Source organism: Tamandua tetradactyla, chromosome 25, assembly GCF_023851605.1.
Source record: "Tamandua tetradactyla isolate mTamTet1 chromosome 25, mTamTet1.pri, whole genome shotgun sequence".
Taxonomy (NCBI): domain Eukaryota; kingdom Metazoa; phylum Chordata; class Mammalia; order Pilosa; family Myrmecophagidae; genus Tamandua; species Tamandua tetradactyla.
In genome coordinates, this window is record NC_135351.1 from 5827692 (window position 1) to 5834464 (window position 6773).

Sequence of the window (6773 nt, forward strand, 5' to 3'; positions counted from 1 at the left end):
GCAAAGGAAAGAGGATATTTTAGAAGGTGATCATTTGGGCTCCCTGGTAAGTTGATATATCAATTTTTAATTCCATCACGGTTTTGTTTTCCAAGTAGGAGAAGTTTGTAACATCATGTAAGCAAGAGCCACGGTGTCCTTGCCTGTAATCAATTCAGGTCCTTTGAAAGGTTATTTAACATTGAATAATAGTCATGCAATACCTACTGTAGAAAATGAGATTTTTTTTTTCTCTACATACCCAGACATCAGACCATTTATTTCTAAAGCAATTTTCTCATCCATTTTAAGGGATACCTTCTCCATAGTAATTTGCTCTTTTACAGACTGAATTCATATTTCGAGAGGCACTCGTGAGCGTTTCTAGGAAATTTGAAGTGACACTAGATTTGTCCTAGCAGATATCTCATGCTCTTTTACTAAAACTCACTTAATACACTTTTTGCCTTATAGACTTGGGGGCAAGGCAGGTGGAAATCATCAAGGAGAGATCCTATGGATATGTAACTTCATGAGCAAGAGTGACTCAAACTTCAAATTTCATTCTTCTGATGAAAAGAATTATCACCATGTGTCACGCTTCCACTGTAGGAATTTCTGCTGAAATATGCTAATAATGTTAAGCAGGTAAAAGCACTGTGACTGAAAGGAAGGTAGAGATATGAAAACATAATCAACTGCAGCGACAGAGTGAGAATAACTGGTGTCTAACCACAAAGGATAAAAATGAAAATAATAATTGCATTCTCTTCCCTTCCTTTCACTCTATCACTACATCTCAATTTGCATCTTCAGTTCTCTTCTGAGCAGGGGAGGCAGGGTGCATGTGGGGAGGCATTTGGGGGTACATTTGGGAGTGTGTTGGCATGTGCCCAGCCTTCCTAGAGCGCACAGTCCATTTTCTCCCAGTCATCCGAGGCCCCAGAAGAGGCTCATTCTCTCCTCTTGTGATCAGAAACTACCAGACCTTTTTATTTTTTAAGGAAAAGGGAGGTGTCCAGATGACTTTCTTCCTATTTTTAATCATTTCTTTAACTAATATATATATAATAGGAAATATGCTGTATTTACTTAAGATATTTTGTTCTCTTCTTGGGAGCTCATCCTTGACTTCCTGAAGGGTAAGGAAGGGCACTTGAATATGTATTTTCGTCTGTGTCATGTCTGAGGGTTGAACTCTAATCTCATTACCAGACTCCCAGACTGCTTGCTTCTACAAATTATGCTGTGGTCTTCAGAATTGCACCTCTGATTTGTATGCCTAGCTAACAATGACAGTTTCATTGCTGAAAGATGTTATATAAAAGAATGCTTTGAGCTGAAAAGTAATCAAAGCTCTCTCACTGTGCAGTGCCCCCAGACCCAGTCTGGCTTCTTTGCTTGCCAAACAAAAGTTGGCATTATAAAACTCCCTTTCTCTGGAACTTACATCTTCACCCAGAGAACTTCAAAGAAATTATGTTAAAAATGTAGCATCTGACTATTTCTACTCCACTGTTTAACCCTATTCACCAAGATGCGGTAACTTGGTCACCTCCCCAAAATAATAATTGCCAAGCTTGAAGATAGTGTTGACTTATTTAAACATCAGCTGAGTTTTGCTTAATGCTATGGGACCAAGATTGGTGGGATTTATGAATAAACTGTCCATCTCTAAAATAATAGGGTAACCCACAAGCTAGAGTTTCAAATAAAATAAAAATATTACAGTAATAATAATAACTTTGCCAGAACTGGCTGTAGGCAGGTCCACAACCACTCTTCAAAGTTATGCTTAGCCTTTTTAGTTTTCTACTTACACTTAGCCACTTTGAGGCCAAGTGCTCTACCAAGGTGATTTCATTCCATATTTACCACAATTCTAGGAGTGATTTTGTTTGTTTGCTTGCTTTTATTCTCCATTATGGAGATGAGGAATGCAAGGCAAGTAACTTTCCCAAGGTTATACAGTAAGAAATAGAGCAGAGGCAAGTAGCTGGGTCTATCAAATTGTAATAACTAGTGTCTTACCCCATACTCTCCAATGCATCCTTGCAGTTTCCAGTCATTTCTCCAGCCTTCTAGGGTAAAACCACACTCAGGTGTGTTCTGTCTCTATGAGTTTACTTATTCTAGATATTTCATATAAGTGTAGTTATTTATATGGAACATAATTCCACATATAAGTAGAATCATACAAGTCCTTTTGTGTCTGGATTATTTCACTCAGCAAAATGTTTGCAGTGTTCATCCATGTTGCAGCCTGTATCACAACTTCATCCCTTTTTGTGGCTAAATAATATTCCACGATAAACTATCCCTTCATCCATAGATGCACACTTGGGTTGGTTTCATGTTTGGTTAGCGTGAATAATGCTGCTGTGAACATGGCATTCAAGTGTCTGTTTGAGTTTCTGCTTTTAATTCCTTCGGGTCTATATCTAGGACTGGAATTACTGGGTCATATGATAATTTTATGTTTAACTTTTTGAAGAACTGCCAAACTGTCTTCCTTGGTGGCTGCCCCACTGAACATTCCCTTGAGCAATGCACAAGTGCTCCAATTTCTCCACATCCTCACAAATACTTACTCTTTTTTGTTTTTTGAGTAACAATCATCCTTGTGGGTGTGAAATGCTCTCTCATGGTTTTAATTTGCATTTTCCTAATGGCTAACAATGTTGAACATCTTTTCATGTGCATATTGGCCATTTATATATCTTCTTTGGAAATATATCTATTCAAGATATAGAAAAATATCTATTCTTGATCTTTGCCTATTTTTAATTGGGTTGCCTTTTTGTTGTTGAGTTGTAGGAGTTCTTTATATATTCTGAACATTAAGTCCTTGTCAGATGTATGAGTTGCAAGTATTTGCTCCCATTCTTTAGAATATCTTTTCACTTTCTTGATATGTCTGTATGCACAAAAGTTTTAATTTTGATGAAGTCAGGTCCAAAGTATTTATTTTTTCTCATGCTTTCGGTGCCAAACCCAGGGTTATGAAGATGTTTTCATCCTATGTTGTCATCTGAGTTTTATGGTTTTGTTCCTATATTTATGTCTTTGATCCATCTCGAGTTAATTTTTGTGTATTTTATTTGTGGAAATTTGGTTTTCCCAGCACCATTTGTTGAAGAGAAGTAGGTTTTTCATAAGTGCCGTTTTTTTGTGTTGAGGCATATTGTGTGTGTCTTTGTGTGCATGTGTATTCTTGGTAAGTAAGTATATAGGACCTAGGAAGTCCTCTCACTATTCTTTTTTTTTTTTTAACATGGGCAGGCACTGGGAATCATCCCCGAGTCCCTGACATGGCAGGCGAGAACTCTGCCACTGAACCACCATTGCCCGCCCCCACCACTATTTTTGAACCAGGTGTCCCTAAGAACGGTTTCCCTGACATACACAATGCAAAGAGGATTCATTTACTATGTATTTGCCAGTGTGCTAATATAAGGAAACGGGCTAAAGAACTAGTGAATGTTCTAATTGTTATTCTTAGGAACTATCATGGCAAGTCAGCTGTAACCACCAATTCTCTAGATCTTCAAATTATAGCTAGAAAAACCTACTGAAAATTCGAATCTTCTCCCACACTTCCATTCATAAAATCTTATTCTTCAGCCTTTTATGATAAGTTTATGATTGAAAGTCAGTAACTATGCATTTATGAATAAGCACTTCAAGACTTTGTAGCTTCTCAATATTTAACTTCCAATTGTATTCAAACGTAATAACTTACAGAAACATGATTTACATACCCTCTTCAACATCTAGCAAAAGATTTCATTAACTTTATAAATAATATCTAGATCTAATTGAGAAAATCACTATATTTTGCTTTAAGTTAAATATTTATATTTTATTTTAAAATGAAACTCAAAATTTAACCATATTTAGGGCATCAGAAATGGACAATGTACTTAGTTTTTATAACTTCAATATTTTCTTTCTAAGCAATTAAAGAGAGAATGTTTCTTTTGTCAATTTTTATTGAGTGGGACAATTAGTCACTGTGTTTTTCTTGTAGACAGTGATTTTGAGGTACTAAAGACTTTTGTGTCCTTTAATAATTCCAATGCAATTAAAGTAATTAGTAAATTTTTGAGTACTCTTTAAGGAATGATTATGTTATTTTCTTCATGAACTTGTATTTAAATGCCAGTATTTCAAACGCCTTATTAATTGAGCCAATGGCCTATTATGAGTATGAGTTTAACAATATGAAGATAAGATCAAGAAAATGTAGCATTAGAATGGCTGTCAGAAGCATCCTATGGCTAGCTGTGCTCAGCTGGCTGAGTGGGAAAGTGGTCCCCTACGAGTTCCACATGAACTCATGCCATGGACCCCTAGAGGACGCTTTAAAGGGGACATCTATAGGTAATTATTCTATTTACTTATTATTTTCAAGTGAAAATGGAACCAAGGGCCATGACCAGCTTCGAGGATATAAGCCCTCTTAGAACACTTTCACTAAATAACTTTTACTAAATACTGGCTGGGAAATGCAAACACCGGGAGCTGACAGAGCCCTTTGACCCTGGTGTGTCAGTAAGGGATCTCAATTCTGATGGCCCATTGCAATCATCTGGGGGACTTTAAACACACACACACACACACACACACACACACACACACACACACACAAACCCAATGCCCAGGCCTATCCCAGACCATCAAAATCTTTGGTGGAAACTTCTGCTATCAGTACTGGGCTCTCCAGCTGGATTTTAAGGTGCAACATGGCTGAGAAACACAGCCTAAACCCACAGACATGGCTCCCAAGTTGAGAATCTCAAATACCATGACAAGCTTAGTAGATAAGGGAAGATATTTTGGAGGCAGTTAGGCCTTTTGAAGACTTTAAGTTCCGTCACAGTGCCATCTGCCTTAGACCTACCCCTGCCTTAGGGGCCTCAGAGTCCACAAGTTTGTGGATTGGTGTAAGGAAACCATATACCCAAAAAACATTTTGCAGGAAACTTACCTGCGAGTCTGCTTTCAAGAGCTATTTGGAAATGCAGATTTATGGAGACTCACACAGAAATCACTGAGCAACCCTCCCCCAATTGCCCATTCCGCCCAGACACACTTTGCCAATCTGCAGCGGCATGGAGACTATAGGGGATTTGAGTCTTGTAATAAGTATATCAAGGATTCCAGCCCACTGGGATCAGAGCTATAATAGAGCTGTGAACAGTGAGCTGGGGGATCAGACTCTTAATCCACAGGACCCTCAAGCCCTACCACATCCCAAAACTTACATGGCAGAGAGCCAGCATTTAGGCAAATTCCCCTTCTTCCTACATGCATGATATTTTATATGTATATATATATATTTTCATATATATGTATACATAAATATATTGTTGCTATTTAAAGGACAGACCAACACAACCACAAAATGCTCTGTGGAAACCTCTTTTTACTGCTTATTTCAAATAGTCCCTAAATGTGTCATCTTTGGAGCACAGGGTTAGTGGGAGAAAAGGCTAGACAAGCAGGTTGGAGTTAAACCCCAGGAAGCTTTGCATGCCAAGCTGGGGATTCCTTTGAAGATTTATACTGAATATAATGAAGAGCTGGCAAGAGTGAGTTGGGTGTGTATGCGTTGGGTGTATGCATCAGGTATATGGTGTATGTGTTAGAGGTGTGTGTGTATATTGGATATGTGTGTGTGTATTGGATATGTGTGTGTGAGGTATGTGTGTTGGGCGTGTGTGTGTTTGTGTTGGTTTGTGTGTGTTGGGTGTTAATGTGTGTATGTGTGGGGTATGTGCATATGTTGGGCATTTGGTAACTGTGTTGTGTGTGTGTGTATGTGTTGGGGTGTATGGGTGTGCCGTGGGGGGGTGAGCTTTGTGTGTTGGGTGTGTGAGGACATGCTGGTGTGTGTTTATGTTGGGTGTGCATGTTGGACATGTTGTGTGTGTGTGTGACAGGTGCAGCTCTATCCTGGTGGGGCTGGCAGTGGCATGTAGGAGGCATGGAGACCAGACATGGGGGCGGTTGCCTTGTCTCAGGAAGTGGCCTTGGAAGCTGATGCTGACTGGCTGTGGGAGCTGGGAAAGGAGTCCACTTGCAAGGAGATTACTCCTCACGTGGGGGCTACACACCTTTCGCAGAAGCTGGGAGCTGGGGAGCAGATTTGGGGAGAAGCCAGCGACTCCATTTCGGGCTGAGTTTGAGGAGCTGAACTTTTTTACTCAAGGAAACTTGAAACTCAGGACTTCATTTAATTGCACTTACTTAAAACATCAAAGAAATACTGGCTGGAGTATCATGTAAGGGAGATGCCCAGGCAGGTGAGGGGTGGTGTCAGAACAGCGCCAGGAGATGCGTGGGGTCACCTGGCTACCCTGGCTGACCCCTTCCCGCCAAGTCAAGCACGCTGTCCTGGAACTTGGCTGGAGCCTGTGGCCGGGACTTCAGGGCTGACAGCAGGAAACCCTAAAGAGAAAGTCGTGAGTTGCTAAGTGGCTGGGGTCCCTGAGAACCCCTGGAATAACGTGGAGCAGGCCTCTTGTCACAGTCCCTGTGCCTGTCCTTTCTGGTGAAATCCTTTCTTTCTGGGGGACTGAAGCCGTGGGCAGTGGAGGGTCCTTTCAGTGGGTCTCAGAGTCGGTCACTGGGAATGGGCAGTGAACGCCTAGGCCTGCCCCTTGTCTTGGGACACTGCTGCTCGCTGTGTGGCACTTGTATTCAACAGCCAGAATTCAGGGGAGGGCCTTTTGTCAGCTCTTTTCTCCCCAAATAAATAGATCAATAAGCGGCAATGGCCAGCGAAGCAG